The 16,530-nt window shown below is 50.9% G+C and overlaps 1 protein-coding gene across 1 annotated transcript in view; it reads right to left on the bottom strand.

The window, feature by feature from the left end:
- Positions 1–16,530, bottom strand: part of KIAA0930 (KIAA0930 ortholog) — a 41,287-nt gene that overhangs the window by 15,911 nt on the left and 8,846 nt on the right. The window lies entirely within an intron of this gene.

The following is a 16,530-nucleotide window of genomic DNA, read 5'->3' as shown; positions in this document are numbered from 1 at the left end:
AGGGCAGCCGCAGAGGCTCCGGGAGGTCCCCCGCCCCAGAGACCCGACTCTCCAATTCTCCACCCTCCGACTCTCCACCCAGCGGCAGCCCAGCGCCCCAGCTCCCAGCCCCACAGCTGGGCCGACTCCCGCCGGAGGATGAATCAGCAGCTTTGGTGGGACGGAAAGACCTAAGGAGAGGGACCGTCACGGGGCTGTCTGGGCTGCAGCAAGAAGGGCTGTGGAGGGGGATCCGTCAGACAGGCACCACCCTCAGCCCGCATCCCCACCCCCACCCCAGGCTGCGGCAATCCCCGCGGAGAACCCGCCTTAAAGGAACAGCAGCCCCTTTGCCAGCCAGTTTCAGCTGCAGGCAGAAAGCAGAGAGGCTGCGCACAGCCCCCCCTCAACCCTGCGCTGAGCACACCAGGTTCTCACTTGATCTTTGCGGGGACTCTGCTTTTTACGACAAACACTATTCATAATAAATAAGTCTTTACCATAATGTTTCCCACACAAAGAGAAAAAGCCCCCAGGCTCCGGGGGCAGAGACCTGGGCTTCCACTCCAGCTCTGCCACCTGCTCTGTGACAGTGGCAAGCAGTGTAGCCTCTCTGATCCCAGGTTCCTTGTACTGAATGGCACTGATGGAGAGCCCGGCCTGGCACAGTGCGGCCAACAAGGCTGGGTTTCCTCCCTCTCCAGACAGAGCCAAGGAAATTTCAAGATACACTCCAGAGGCATTTCTTGTAAACCCAAATATTAAACTGTTGCAGGATTCTCTCCCCCCCAGTGATACTTTATCCCTGTGACCACGGGCTCGTATTTTGGTGCAAGAGGGACCGACTTACTCCCTACATTTAGAGAAGGGGAACCAAGGGCCGGCCACTGCCAGGACTCTCCCTCACCTTCACTGGCAGTTCAGTGTCCCTGCTGAGACTGACCATCCCTTCCTGCTGGGGTCAGCCATCAGGCTCTGGAAGACCACATCACATGCAGAAAACCCCAGCCTTAGCTTCCTATGCCACACCACTGACCAAAGAACCACAGCTCCAAAGCAGCTCCCGACCTCTGCCCTCTGCCCTCTGCCCTCTGCCCTCTGCTGCGCTGCGGGAAGCCTGCGGCCCACTCTCAAGGGAGTTAAACAGAAAGGATCTTCTCAGTCAAGCTACGTCAGCCTAAGATAAACGCAGCTTGTCAGCCTCGGGGGGCAAAGGCGGAGAGCCTGCAGGACTGGCAGCCATCTCCCAGGTTCTCGGGCACCAGGTGGAACCAAGCGTCACTTGCTTTTAAATTCCTGCCACACTTAAAACGAACAATGCCCAATTCACGCCACTACGGATCCCCTGAAGTTAGACAAAGGCACTGGGGTTTTTCCGGGACAAAACTCCAACTCTCTCAGTAACTTTAACTTCTGGCTCCCTCTGAGCCAAAGAGCCCAGCAGAAGGTTCTGCAGACTCACAGCTCAGACTGCCCATGCCGACGGCTCCTCGGTCCCGCAGTGGGTACAGAGGAAACTCTGGCCGTGACGACCAGAGGGCAGTGGCTCACAACCCCACCGCCTGTCACCGTGAGGCCAGAGTCCACCGCCGCCCTTCCTCGGGAGACCTCCTTTACTCTGCTGATAGAAGTAACCTGGCAGTGGCACGTCGGGCTCCCAGACAATAATGGTGACGACGATGACAAGAGCACTGGCTACCGGTTGTTAAGCATCTGCCACATTAAACCCTACTATCACTGCCCCACTGCAGAGAAGGAGGAACGGACTTGCCTCGAGGTCAACGGACGCGCCCAAGGAACCAGATAATTAACACACACTGCTTAGCAAGCAGCGGGCGCCCCAAGGGGCGCGATAAACAGGAGGGGCTCTCGGGTGGAGAGGCTGAGGAGCCTGGTTACAGGGGTGCAGTGTGGAGATGGCACAAAATGTGGGCACGTTTGCTCTCCAAGACCCACACACCCAGCCAGGGCCTGCCGGCAGGGTCCACACAGGGCTCCCATGTCCCCGCCTTACAGTGCTAAAAACGCTCTTCACAGCTCAGCCCTGGTTAATGAGTAAAGTATGCAGGGCCCTAGGGTCTGAACCAGACTGCCCGCCAGGATTTACTCCTAACACGAAGGCTGCTCCGAACACCTTCTGTGGGCCACACCCAATAAACATCTCAGAGGACGACAGTGACGGCACGGGCTGGCCCCACCAACGTATGCTGCCAGCTGAAACTCCCAGCAGCCACATGGCCATCAAAAGTCCACCAGGAGCCACACACGTTAAATCCTTCTCCCCACCCTCATGGCCAGCACTTGACCCAAGCGGGTGACACCTCCGCTGGAATGCACCAGCCACCATTATTAGACGTTATCATTAATGTCCTATGCCCACAGGGCACCTGCGGGATCTTTAAAGATCTTTTCCTGCCCCCTCAGAACTCTGCCATCGAATTTAGACCAAAATCCAGATTTCTTACAAAGTGCCCTCCCCTCGCTCCTCCCCAGCCTCGGTGGCCTCCTCCCAATGACGTGCCCGCCGCAGGGCACTGCACCCGCCCCTCCGAGTCTCTGCCCTGGGCACAGGCAACTCTTTCCTGTCATTGAGTTTCAGTCTAAATGTCACCTCCTCAGAGAGCCTCTCCTGACTTCACAGTAAATGTGCCCTCAAGGTCCGCCCTGTCACACTATCTTGTTTTACTGACATCAGGACCCTTATCATCATCACCTTATCATCTCACCTGTCCCTGTCTGTCCCTCTTGTGAAAGCACCCCAGGGATTAGGAGCTGGTCTTGGTCACTATCAGATCTCAGCACCCAAAACAGTGCCAGGCATACAGCAGGCACTCAATAAATCCTGGCCACGTAAACGAGTTATCCCAATGTAATGGGAAACAGGCTCACTAAGGTGCCCACAGCAAGGAAGTCGCCCAGCCACCATCCAGTGAAGCCTGGGCACCCCTACGCGGAGCACGGAGTGTGGATCTGCCACCTTCTTCCAGTCACAAGATCCCTGACTCAAGAAAGATCTTCCAAAGAAGCCCCAAGTACCACTCGACACATAGACACGTCGGGCTAAAGCCCACTGGCTCAGCTCCCCCAGGGCTCAAAGCAATGAATCCACGCCCAACTGCACAGACGGGTGGGTGGGCCTATCGTGTGTGCTGAGAAGGTGCAATGGGGAGAGAGAAGGAAAGGGAGTCCAGACAGGACGCTCACCCCGCCTTCCGGAGCCCCTGCTGCACAGCGCACCCGGCACACGTTAGAAAACCCAGCTCCAACAAGCTCGGAAAGGAACGAGGCTTAAAACGTCACTCACTGTAAGCTCTGGAATACCATGCAAGTGTTATCGTTAATGTCACTATGTTACTACCGACACGACGAGCCCAGCAGGAAGAGACTCATACTCTGTCAGGGACACGCGCACACACGCGTGCACATTCTAACCCAAGGCAAAGCGAGGCAGGGGGAGGCATTCAAGACACGGAACTGCCACGATGATCACAAGAAGGGGCCGTGGGTGGCATCCGAGAGACAAGGACAGAGTGGACGCACAGACCACCTCTGCACCCAGGACACTCAAAGTTTAAAAGCAAGAAGAGACCTCACAAAGGTCAAGAGCTGCCTTCCTGAACGTTCAAAGCCCCACACACGCCTGAGCATAACCCAATGAAAAGGAACACAAAAGTCAGAGGAGTGGCGTCACGCCAAACGAGTGACATCCAAAACAGTTCACACCACAGCCAGTTATGAAAGAAAATGCGTTAAGACCCCACCAGATAAACAAAACACCAAACAGTAACAGAGCGAAAGGCGAACATAACTGGTTAACCAAAATGGGAGGAAATACTGATCTCCCCGCTATTCAAAATTTCATATTAAAAGAACAAGTTGTCATTTAAAGGGGGCAAATTTGGTACTTAGAAAATACCACTCAGGAACACTGGCAGATTCTTACAACTTAAACATATATTTATCAACGATTCAGCCACTTCTAGGTGCTTACCCAAGAGAAATGAAGCATGTGTGTACACAAACGCTGGTACACAAATGTCTACAGACGCTTTATTCGTAATAGCCCTGAGTTGGACGCCAAGAGAACAGACATAGGAAACGTGATGTAGCCGTTCGGTGGACTCTTACTGGCAATAAAAACAAACCACCGAGCCGCACAGCGCTGTAGATGAGTCTCAAAACTGTCGCGCTGAGCAAGAGAATCAGGCATAAAACGGTACATACTGTACGATCACGTTCGCGTGACGTTTCGGAAAAGGCAAAACTATAGTGACAAAAAAGCAGGTTGGTGGTTGCCTTAAAACATTGTTTCTTGATTGTGGTTGTGGTTTTACAGGTGTGTGCAGCCATCAAAACTCATCAGATTGTTCACTTTACATGGATGCAGTTTATTTTACATGAATTATACTCCAACGAAGCTGATTATAGGTTGTGATAGCTGAAGCTGGCCAGGGTGCATTGAGCCGGGAACCCTCAGATATTGCTAGAGAACAAAAATCATTAAATTCTTTGTGAAAAGCAAATGAGCATTTTCCTATTTCTATGAATCTACCTTATGGAAGAGAAATTAAAAATACAAAACTAAATAAAGCCTTATGTACAAAGATGTTTCCTATGTTATTAGTGACAGAAAATAATATCAGAATAGTCATGATAACAAGAGAAAAATTAATACATTCTGCAATCGCTGACATTTAATCGAGGTAAACGATGCTACCTGTACCAAACCGAATCTTTCCCAGTCTTTGCAGAGGATGCTATGAAGAGCAGCAGGTACACGGAAACATGGGTAATATGATGTTTTGTGAAACAGCAGAACCTCAAGCTGTGGGCACACCGAACACGCTGCGTAAAGCGCATGGAAACACTCGAAACAAACACACCAGAATGATGGCAGGCGCTGAACCTAACGGGAATGCTTTTTCTTTCTTTTTAATTTGCTGTTAACATTAATAGTAAAATTATACCACTTTTTCCTGTGAATGTACGACTTCTGATGACTGTCACAGGCTCATTAAAGAGAGAATGAAGTGGGGGGAGGAGGGATCCCCTCTCTTCAGAGGGAGGAGAGGATGGAGGGAGACAGACACCGAGACCTCACGGTCCAAGTCCAGAGGCCAGGCAGGGTCAAGATCGAGTGAACTCCGACCCAGTGCTAGGGTGTGTGTCAGACACACCTGAGTTCAGGTCCTGACCACTGCTCCCGGGCCAGGCGCCAACTCGCCACATCTCTCTGAATCTCAAGGACCCCACCTGTCAGATGCGTCAAACCTGCTGCCCTTCTGTAATCAGTGGTGAGGACTGGGGGAGGCAGTCTGGCCAACAGGAAAGACCTTTGTTAGCTATAAAGTTCTGTCCCCTTGTGAGTTCGTTAGGACCCTCTGTTAGTGCATCAACTATGTATTAAATAAAGCGTCTTTACACAGAAACACATATAAAACCACATATAAAACACATATAAAAACGGTGTGGTTTGCTCAGATGAGCTCACTGGATCCCAAACCTTCCGGTGTCCCTGGACCACGTGGTGCAGTAACTGTGTGTGATAAACACACGAGGGCTCACTGTGTGGCCCGTGAACACGGTACCATCTGTCCTCCCTGCATCTTTCCCAAGGCCTGCCCAGCAAGAAATCCCCTGAGTGACAAGCCCTGGGAGCCGCCGCTCTAGCAGAGAGCTCCCTAACCTCCAGAACTCTCTCTGTCCCTCTCTCCCTGCCATGTGGCTTCCCGGTCAGCATGTGTTCCTGGCCCCCGAATCCCGTGGATACACTCCGGGAGCAGTGCAGTCCCCCAACGCCAAGCCACTAGGGCAGCACCACGGACAGCTCCATGCCTGGGGCCGGCCTTCCCTGCTGGGCTGGGGTCCCAGGACGGCAGGAGTGATTCCAGTCCACCTCATTCCTAGTAGATATGTTCTATACAGTAGCTGCAAACACTGAGTTAGCAAATACCAAATCACTGCTCCCAGGGGAAATACGGGGCTCAGTTCCTTCACGCCTCTGGTCACAATATTTTGGTCTACCAATCAATTTGTAACCTGGTTTTATATGTGTTTCTGTGTAAAGACACTTTATTTAATACATAGTTGATGCACTAACAATGACTCCAGGCCAACGGCACTATAACTTGTGTCTGGATGAAGCTCATCAAACGCCGGGACTCGACGGCACGCTAGCACCATGCTCGGGGCCACTTTAAACAGGAAAATCAGCAACGCAAAGCACAAAAATGCAAAACGCACAGCACTGAGTACACCTAGGAAAGGACACTTGTGACAGCATGAGCTCCAGCTCGGCTAGGACTCTGCGCACTGGGTGACTGACATTTTTCACCGCTCTGCATGTCTGTAATCAACCCTGAAAAATGCACCACAAGTATTGATTCGGGGCTTACAAACAAATTTCAGCAAGTAGGTGAATTAGCAAATAGAGAACCCATGAATGAGGATGGGCTGTATCACAAAACTGACCCCTGCCAGCCCCAGTGGGGCTGCGGGGATCCAGCCGCCGGCCCCACCTCGGGCGAGTGACCTGCTTTCATGAGCCACTGTCTTTAAACTTCAAACCCAGAAGAGCCTTCCGTAAACTAGCAGCTTTGGGGATGGAGAGAGGGCGCGGAGCTATATGAGGACTGGACCCCATGCCTCTGTTGCCCCAGTTCAGTGCTCTGGGACTCTGTCGCCGCAGATTCTGTCTCCCTGTGCATGGCACGAGTGGGTGACACCACAGTGCCAGCAGCTCAACAGCAGAAGCATTCCTGGGAGATACTGCAGTTCGGATCCAGACCACCGCAGCGAAGCGAGTATCGTAATAAAGCGAGTCGTAACATCTTTGCTGGCGGAGGGTTTGCCTTCGAACTGTAAAAAGCAAACGCAACATCCGTGGAGCGCAACGAGGTCCGCCTGCCCCGGCCGAGGGATGAAGGGCAGCGACGACAGCTTGCGTCTGCGCCGCACGCTACAGCTCACAAAGCCCTGTAGCCTGTGACCTCTCCGGATCCTCATGGTCACCTGGTGAGGCGGGGATGACCTCAATCGAATTTAAAACTTCAGTCTTCAGTTTAAAGATAAAGCAAGTGAAGCTTGGGAATCTAGTGCCTTGCTGGCATTGGGGACTCCAACCCAACCCCATGTTCTTTCGAGGCCCCACACGCAGGCACAGGCGGGAGTCTCCTGGGCACTTCATAAATGAGGAGACTGAGGGCACCTTCAGGTCACTAGCTGGGCAGCTGGGAAATCAACTCGAGCTTCTTCCGAACCTTCCCGCCACACATCTGGGCCCTGGGAACAGCCCTGCCCACTCCTGACACCCCGGCCCCGCCCCACGGGGGTGCGCAGCGGCCCTCTGAGCGCTGATGGCACCCTCAGGGCGAGGACATCCGGGAAGGACACCCGGATGAGGCGCTCGAGGTGCAGGGGCTGTGGGCTCCACTTCCCGGCAGAGTGGTAATTTAACATAATTAAATTATTTTCCATGGAGAAGATTCTTTAAATGTGTTTTAAAAAAGAAGGGCGATGTTATATCTCGCGAGTCTTCATACTAACGCGGCCCCAACACGGGGCTGGGGCCGCCTCCATCAGACCAGTCTGAGCAGACGCCCTTCTCACTCTGGGCCGCTGCCTGCCTGGCTGAGTTGTTGATGAGGACTTTGGGTTTCCTTATCAATGAAAGCAGGAAAATCGCAGCTCCCTCCTGCCATTGGGATGGAGACTAAATGAGATCCTACAACGCGCTCAGCGCAGCACCCGGCGCTTCGTAAAACTCAATGAACGAAGGCCACTGCCGTCACCGTTCATTACCGGCTCATTTTCCCTCGGCCACACCTCTGCAGTCACCACGGACTGGAGTTTAGAAGGTGCTCCCCAAGCCCCTTCTGGATCATCAAAGCACGTAGGTGACACTAGCTATGGAAGCACCCTCATTAAAAGTTTGTAGCCATCAAAAACGATGGTCATGTATTACAATAGCAGACACTGTCCAACGCTACTCCCAAAAAACGAACTTTGAAGCAGCAGGCCGAGAAGTTTCTGAGGACAATTCCAGCAGATCTTCAGGAAACAGAGAGCTCCAGGTTTGTTTGACAGTTTTTACAGCTTCCTCTTAATAAGGAGTCATAACACTGATTCCAAAAACAGCGTGTGCGCACGTGTGCACGTACACACACACACACACACACACACACACACACACAGAAAATTACAGGCTAATCTCACTCCTGGACATAAACATAAAAATCTGAAATACAATATTAAAAAGAATCCAGCAATCCATTAAAAGGACATGCCATGGCCGAGCAGGATTTAACTTGGGAATATAAGATTGTCCAATATTAGGAAATCTATTCATATATACACTATATAATTATAGTTCAGGTAGAAATAATACATGACCATATCTACAGATGCTAGAACGTTCAATAAAATTCAACGCCCACTCCTGATTTTAAAAAATCTCCATAAAATACAAATGGATACTTCCATTAAGCATACATATAGCAACTAGAAAAAGTTAGAAACTAAGTATTATCAAAATTCACGATTATTAACATTGTTCTAAAGCTATAACATTAAATATCAACTCTAATTGAAAAATAAAAATAAAGGTACTAGAAATTGTAATTACACAACGAAGGTATTAATAACAACAACTATGAATGTAAGACAAAATTAACATTGATTGTAGATGACATTATACCTTGGAAAATGCAAAAAATAAAATCTGTTACAAAAGTATTCAAACTTCAAAATAAAAGTCATAAGGTACCTGGATGCAAAATCACCATCTAGAAACCAACACCTTTGATATAAACCAACGCTCTTAGTTAGAAGATACAATGAGGGCGGTGGATATAGTGTTTAGACATTTTTTAAAAAGACGAATAACTGAAAAGGTTTACCAAGTTCTTAGCTAAGATTTTTCAAATCGTAGAGGGAGCAATTCTACCTGATTTGGTCTATTGATTTAACAAGGCCCAACAGAAAATACCAAGAGAATGTGTGACAGTAGGAACAGCCAGGAAAATTTAAAAAGTGATGTGGGGATATGACTCCTATCAGATACTAAAAAACATACTAGAAAGCTAAATCCTCATGTCACCGTCACCCCAAACTACCATACAACCCAGGGCTGTGGGACGCCCCTGTCCTGCCACGCGGAGGGGGCTGACTTGCAGAGAGAGGACGGCCAGGGAGAAGTCGAGGACAGAGATGGGAAGAGCAGCAGCCACCCGAGTCCTCAGTTCTGGGCACTCTTATTCTGCAGGTTTGAGCTTTCATCCCTTTCGACTGCTGGCCACTTCCTCCCTCTTTCTAAGCTTCTTCACTCATAACCAGGAGAACCCCAACAAATACAACACTCAAGACTCGCCCAACTTTAAAAACACAAACCCAAAGCCTCCCTTGACCCCACATCTCCCTCTAGCTACTGTCTCATCAGAAGCTGACTCCAATAGGAATTTTTCAGTCCTCCTTTTCTTGGGCAGATTTGTTAATTGGCGGATCTGTCGATTTCTACCATTGCTTTTTTTTTTCCTCTGCAGAACTCTCTGACTTTCTCTCTCTGTACCATTTTGATTCTATCTTCAAACAAACTCAGAATCCAACCACTTCTCAAAAACCATTCGTCCACCCAGGCCAAGCGCCGCCCTCTCTGGCCTGTCTTACTGTCCCAGCTTCCTACTGGTCCCCATGCTTAAATCAGTTCTTGTCATGTCTCTGCTCGAAATCCTCCACGAGCCTTACTTCCTTAGCTGCTTCCGGCTCTTTACTGAAATATCCACCTCCTCAGGGCGGCCTTCCCAAACCACCCTGTTTAAAATCGCAAACCCCACCCCGACATTCCCCATCCTACTTCCTGCCTTATTTCTCTCTATAGCACCTGTCGCTATATTATCATAGAAAATATTCCACCTGTTTATTCTTCGCTTTGTCTTTCTCTAGTACAGGAACCTGTAACCTTCTCCTCTAAAGTTCCAAACAGAAAATACTTTAGGCTCTGCAGACCTTCTGTCCTGTCTCAACTACAAAACCAGCGATAGTGACCCGTAAAGAACTGGGCATGGCTCTGCTCCAATAAAAGCTTATTTACAAAGTCGGGCGGCAGGCCAGTTGGCCTGAAGCCATAGTTTGCCAACACCTGTCCTGCTAGAACTGAGTTATGTTTTAACAGAAAATGTCAACTCTGTAAAGGTATGGATATTTTCCTCTAAGATCATTTTGTCACTGCTGTATACTTAGTTCCTAGAACAGTGTTCGACCTACAGGAAACAATAAATATTGGCTAATTGAAGAAATGAATGAACTAAGTGATCGATGAAAGCAAGGTGGTACTGGTGCATCATTAGACAGATCAATGGAACAGAACAGAAAGTACAGTAATAGAACTAAAATACAAGCTAATTTAGTTTATGTAAAGATGGCACTTCGAATCCGTAGGATGAAGATGATCCTCTAGCTGAGGAAAAAGAGTAAGACTGGGTCCCTGCTCAAGGCAAAATACATTCCAAAACGATTAAAACTTTTAACGGTATGCGTAAAATCATAAAAAAATAAAATAAACCATGAGTGAATTTTTTATTCTCTCGGAGAGGGAAAAGGCTTTCTAAATAAAACACAAAAGCTATCAAAAAAAAAAAGAACAATAAACTACATTAAAATTTCTATAAAGAAAAAACCCACACGCCCCACAAACGAACACACTGGAAAAATTATTGGGACTTTTAAATGAGGGTTGATTTCCTTAACAAATAATAAGTTTCATAAGATGCTTAAGAAAATGAAACAGACTAGAAAGCAAAGGGAGAAACAAATGGCTTTCAAAACAAGAAAATATGTTCAACTTCACACAATTAGAGAAATGTAAATGAAAACTACAAAATCCTATTTTTCACCTATCAGGCCTGTAAATATCAAAACACCTGACGACACCCCAGGTTGGACAGGGTGAGGAGAAATGGGGACTTCATATCTGGCAGCAGAAGGTAAACTGATAATAATCTCTGTGGAGAGATCCTGGACGACACAAGTCACAAACGCTTGTACCTTTCACCCAGCAGCCCCGCCCCTGAGGCCTTCCCACCCCAGGCTCACTCCCTCGGGTATAACATTAGGTGACTGCTGCAGCACTGTCTGCCAAGGTCCCATCCCTGGGGGAGTAAGTGAACAAATTAGAAACTGTTCACAGAATGGGATGCTATGTAGCTATTTACAAGAACTGAAACAGCTTATCTGTACCCATAAGATCTCTAGGATACATGAAGTGAGCAGCGTCACAGGTTTTTAATATTAAAGTGAATCATTAGAATGACCAGGAAGCTTGTGGGTGGGAGGCTGGAGAGCGTGCTGGCCACGTCATCCCCAACCTGTCGGCGCCTGCTTCCTGCCTCCGAAACGGTGGTGACAGTAAAATCTAGCTCTCGGCGCTGCTGGGAGTTTTACTCAGTTGATAGATGCGAAACCCTTAAACCCTTGGAACGGTGCTGGCACGGAGCAGGCGTCCAGAGTTAGCCAGTGTTATTTACATCATCGCGAGTGTCATCACGGCCTCTGGAGAGGGGCTACGAAGCAGAAAGGACACTGGGCTTTTTCACCATGACTCCTCATTCCCTTGCAATGTGGCGCCCTGACCACGTTTACTTATTCAAAAAGTAACAAAAGATGTTTTTAATAATAATTCCGTTATTTGGAAAACACAATAGAAAGGTTTTTTTTTAAAAAAGGACACAACATTGTACATAAATACTGGAATAAAAAAGTAAAAAAGTTTTTTTTTAAAAAAGTAAAAAAGTTTTTTTTTTTAAAAAAGGACACAACATTGTAAATACTGGAATAAAGGAAATTGCTTTTAAAGCCTACGAAAGACTGAAAGGAAGCAAATCAAAATGCCCACAGCAGTCAGTGCTGAGTGGTGAAATTACAACTTTTTCCTGTTTTTCAAATATTTTGTAGTGAATTTATAAATACATTACGCATTTAAGTAACACAAAGGGCTTGTGTGCCAGACACCGTGCTAAACACTCACACTCTTGACCTCACCGCCCTGTGGAGCAAGTTTTATTCACCACAGAGGACACTAGTGGCCAAGGTCGCACAGCTGGCTGGAGTTGGTACTTGACCCCATTCATCCACACCTCATTTAATCTGAAGTGGACATTTAGCAGTGCCACCACCAGAGGCTGGGCGCTCAGGGCTAAGTGCGGGACAGTGAGCAGAATCTATCCCGGTCCCTGCCCCCTGGGGCCTGGGGGGCAGGAGGGGCAGGTTTATCAACAAGTAGCACAGACCAGTAGGACAGCTGCCTGGGCAAGGGCCCTTGGGGCAGGCTGTGAGCCCTGAGCCTGGACGATGGGCACCGGACTCGGTGAGCGGTCTCGGGGAGGCTCCCGAGGGGAGTTTTAGTTAAGGGCTCGAGATTATGAGCTGAGTGAACAAAGGAGGGGCGCAGCACTCCAGGCCTGACCGTGGGGGGACGCCCAGCGAGGCTGGGACAGGAAAAAGGGGCCAGGAACCAGGAGCTGGGGCTGGCGACCCGATTCACAGGCCTCCTCACTGGGCCACGGTTTGGATTTATAGGCAGAGGACGGGGCTGAAGAGCATGGCGGGGAGGAGGCTGAGGGATGTCTCTCTGGGGCGGGGAGAACGGATGGGCAGAGATGTGACCCATGGTAGGCAGACTCCGGCCCCGTCCCCAGGCCATGGGGGGGCGCCTCCTAAGAGCACGCCTGGCTGACTCCCAAAGGTGGGGGGTCGAGTGTCCTCTTGGGGAGAGTCCAAAGCAGCCTTGGCCCTTGGCCACTTCCCCACCCAGGCAGCCAGGGCTGAATGAATGGGCCTCTGTGGTCCCTCAATGGGCCTTTCGGCAACTCGTGCCTCTCAGTGCCCCTCGCTGGCCCTCGCTGGCAGAAGACTCTCCGCAGGGCACAAAGGACAAAGAAGCTGCCCAAGGAGGCCCAGGCAGCCTCGATGGGGAAGCTGGGTGCAAGAGCGCTGGTCCGACGGGTCCCCTATGAGCACTCCCGCAGGCCTGGCAGGTCCTCTGTGCCAGCCTGAGGGCAGCATGGGGTTTCAATGACGCAAGGTGGCTGAATCCGACACCCCTGGCCGGTTCCCCACCTCCTTCAGGAAGAAGTTCCCGTTCCTTGGCCGGACGAGCCAGGCCCCCCAGGCAGCCCCTGGAGTCACCGGCGTGGACCCCACACTGCAGCCCCACCGTGTGCCTCACCGCCAAGTCTCTGCCAGGACGTCTCGGGCTGAGGCCCGTACCAACCTGCCTGTGAGTCGCTCAGCTGCCACCTCCCCACGGTCCGTCCCCACCGCCCCACCCCCACACTGGGCCCTCCCTGAACCTCGTGCTACCTGTACTTAAGCACCTGATCCCTTCCACCTGAGCTACTTAACCTCCTTTGATCTTCACCAAGATCCTGTGAAGTAAAATTACTACATTCAATTAACTGATGGGGAAACTGAGGCTCAAGGATTGAGTCCTTTGTCTGATGTCACACTGCTAGAATGTGGCAGAGCCAGAATACAACCTAGATCTGCCTGAGCCATGCTCTGAACTCTATGCCGTGGCCTTGTCACACTGGTTCCTAACCACCTGACTGAGTGCCCCTCCCTACCAAGACAAAGCACCTCACTGGCAGGGTGACCTGGGACGAAGGCTAGAGGGCAGGGCCCACATCAAGGAGTCGGCGGATGTTAAACAAAAACGTGACTATGACAAACCTCCAGTGTTTAGTTGACTCAGAGAATACCACGGCGGCCTCCGAGTCACCCCAAAGCCGCCACCAGCAATAACTATTCGCGATCCCTTCTTACGTGTACACAATGCGGTCAAATTAAAACTCAAAGTGCTTTTACAACCCTCAGATCGCACCTGGAATCTCCCTAATAACCCATTTCACAGTTAAGGAAACCGAAGCCCTTGATCCAGGTGATGTAGCAAGGTCAGAAGAGGTGCTGGGACTGGAACCCAGGCCGGGTTCACACCACCCCCCCCGAGAGCCTGCTGTGCCAGGCGCCGCTTGAGGCCTGGGGTTCCATGAGGAAGGAAAGCTGGGCCTGACGTCAAGGTTGCTTTCGTGGGGTGGGACTTCTGCCAGAGTGGCCGTTGGCCTGCAGGTCCCAAAAGCACACCTTCGGACTCTCCAAAGCAGCAACGCGTACGAACCCCTGCGGCTCAACGGCCACTGTCACACGACGCCACACCTGGCTCCGCAGCCACTGCTCCCTGACAGCTTCGATCCTGCCTAAGCACAGCTATCAGCCCAGACCGCAGCTCCACACGCCGAGTCCTTCTCCTGTGGGCACGTCGCTGTGGCCTCAAACTCCTAACTCGCCGCCTGGCTCCGACACACACAAGGGCCGCCTCCGTCAGGACCCCCTTTCCCCTCGCTGCTTCTACGACCTCCTTCACGAGAAAAGCAGGCGGTGGGTTCTTCCTCATACGCTAGATCGGGGCAAAGCCACAGAAGAAAAAGGCACTGAATAACTCTCCTGGGCAAAATGGACAGGTGAGCGTGAGAATGGATGAGCCACAGCCGTGCGTGCAGGAGACCTGGGTCCCAAACCCTGACTGCCTGCTTTGGGGCCCTGAAGCAACACCTCAACCTCCCTGGGTCTCGTCATCCGCATCTGCCAACAGGGAAACGCCCCTTTGTCACAGGGTGGCTGTTGGGAAGGACACAACACTGGGCTCGCAATAACAGGTGGCGTCAGCCGTCCCCGGGAGAGAAGCGGCCTTGCTGGACCTGCGGGGGCACCCCAGCCGAAGATGACTTCTCTCTGTGGCGGCACGCAGAGCCGCACAGGCTGGCTCTTGGGACAAGCTGCGGGGAGCCAGGACTCCCAGGAGCCCAGCTGAGAAGCAGCTGATGCACCCGCATAGGGTGGGTCAGGAGGAATCCAGAATCCTGGGCCCCCACCTGCCTGGCAGGTGACAGTCTCAGGAACACAAGGCGGCACCAGCCACTGCAGACAAACTGTGGATCAGCAGACAGAACCTCTGGATGGGGCTGGGGTCTTGGCAGGTGTGAAACCTGCAGTCCCCCAAATGTGGCATTGCAGCTCTGGGCGGGGGGATGCTGGGGTTCTTATTTCCGTCTTTGGTGGGGGTCGGGGATGTTGGGGTTCTTCCTAGTCCTTCATCTTCCTTTTTCATTTCTGTCGTCCCTGAAATGATACAAGTGGCACTGACCTCCTGGAGGTGGTTTAATGGGCCCTGCTTTTCACACATGGCTCCGTTTTAGGAGGTAAAGGGCATGGACTGGTGAACACGCGTCCCAGAACCAAGGGCTGAGAGTGGTGGCCCAGGTCAGCCTTCCTCTCCCATTGCACGTAAGAGGAAATGAGCGAAGGGGGCGGGCCTTGCCCAGGGTCACACCCACCAGCCCCCTGGACTCATCCAGGGCTGTCCGTCACAGGCCGCCTCTGTGACACTCTCTGACGCTCTAGGTCCAGGGCCTGACCTCTGCCCCGGTGGAGGCAGAGCAGCCAGGGGGACGGGGCCCAGAGAGCTGCAGTCACTGCTCCAAAGCAGCACAGCACGCAGGGAAGACCCCCTTCTGAGCCTCCTCTGCCCTTCAATATGGCCAGGCGGGGTCCTCGGTGAGAAACGCCCACTCAACAGATATCCGTCCACTGATCCATCACCACGGTACTCCCATGGCCCCTTCCCTGGGCTGCTCATGGGGACAACCACCCTGAGCTGGCATAGGGGATACAGAGCAGGCACCGATGACCCTGGAGGAGACCCCAATGGTAAGGGAGAGGAAGTCACACACACAGGTGGCTATGCAGTGTCGCGGGACTGGTGGCAGAACTCGGTGCAGGAGCTGTCAGGGACAAAAGGACGGGACGGCGGATTCTATCAGGGGGTCAGGAAAAGGCTATGAGGGGGCCTTGAGGTGATGCTCCATCAATAGATAGGGTGCCGCGTCCTCTTTCTACCCTACTGCGTGACAAGGTCCGGAGATGGGGACAGAGGCTTCAAGGAATGCATCGTCAAGAACGAGGACGTGGCATGTGTTTAGGGATAATTGGTTTCTTAGAAATGATCCATTAAGAGGGGGAATTTGGGTAGCACAAATTCTAGTAAGTGTAAACGCTATACAAATGGATTTCCTCAAAATTGGCTCTGAGGAAAACATAGTAAATTCCCCACGTATGGAATCAGCTCTAGTCACCCTGACGTGTCCAGAATGCGTAAACCCTTTATTTGAACAATTATTAAGGGAAATTCCTTTTGACGCGCCTCTTAAAGATATTATGAATAAATTATAACAAGCTGAATACTAGAACCAGTTTATACTCCTGTTCCCACACAGTTAGTAGAAAAATTAGTAAGGATAAGAAATTTACTCATAAGCCTGTGCCTACTATAGAAGGGCCTCCTTTTGTGGCCTAGTGGATAAATAGAAAACTCTGGTATCCACCTAGGGGGGCTAATAGTATGAAAAGATTATCTGATCTTCCTTTGCCTTATTCAGAAGCTTATAATAAAGATAGTATACATGTAGTGAATAAAGATAGAATTCATGTGCCTTATAGTAGTTT

This window comes from Pteropus medius, unplaced genomic scaffold (genome assembly GCF_902729225.1).
Source record: "Pteropus medius unplaced genomic scaffold, Ma_sr-lr_union100, whole genome shotgun sequence".
In the NCBI taxonomy this organism is placed as follows: domain Eukaryota; kingdom Metazoa; phylum Chordata; class Mammalia; order Chiroptera; family Pteropodidae; genus Pteropus; species Pteropus medius.
The sequence above is the reverse complement of the archived record's forward strand: the minus strand, read 5'-3'. Positions and strand labels throughout refer to the sequence as shown.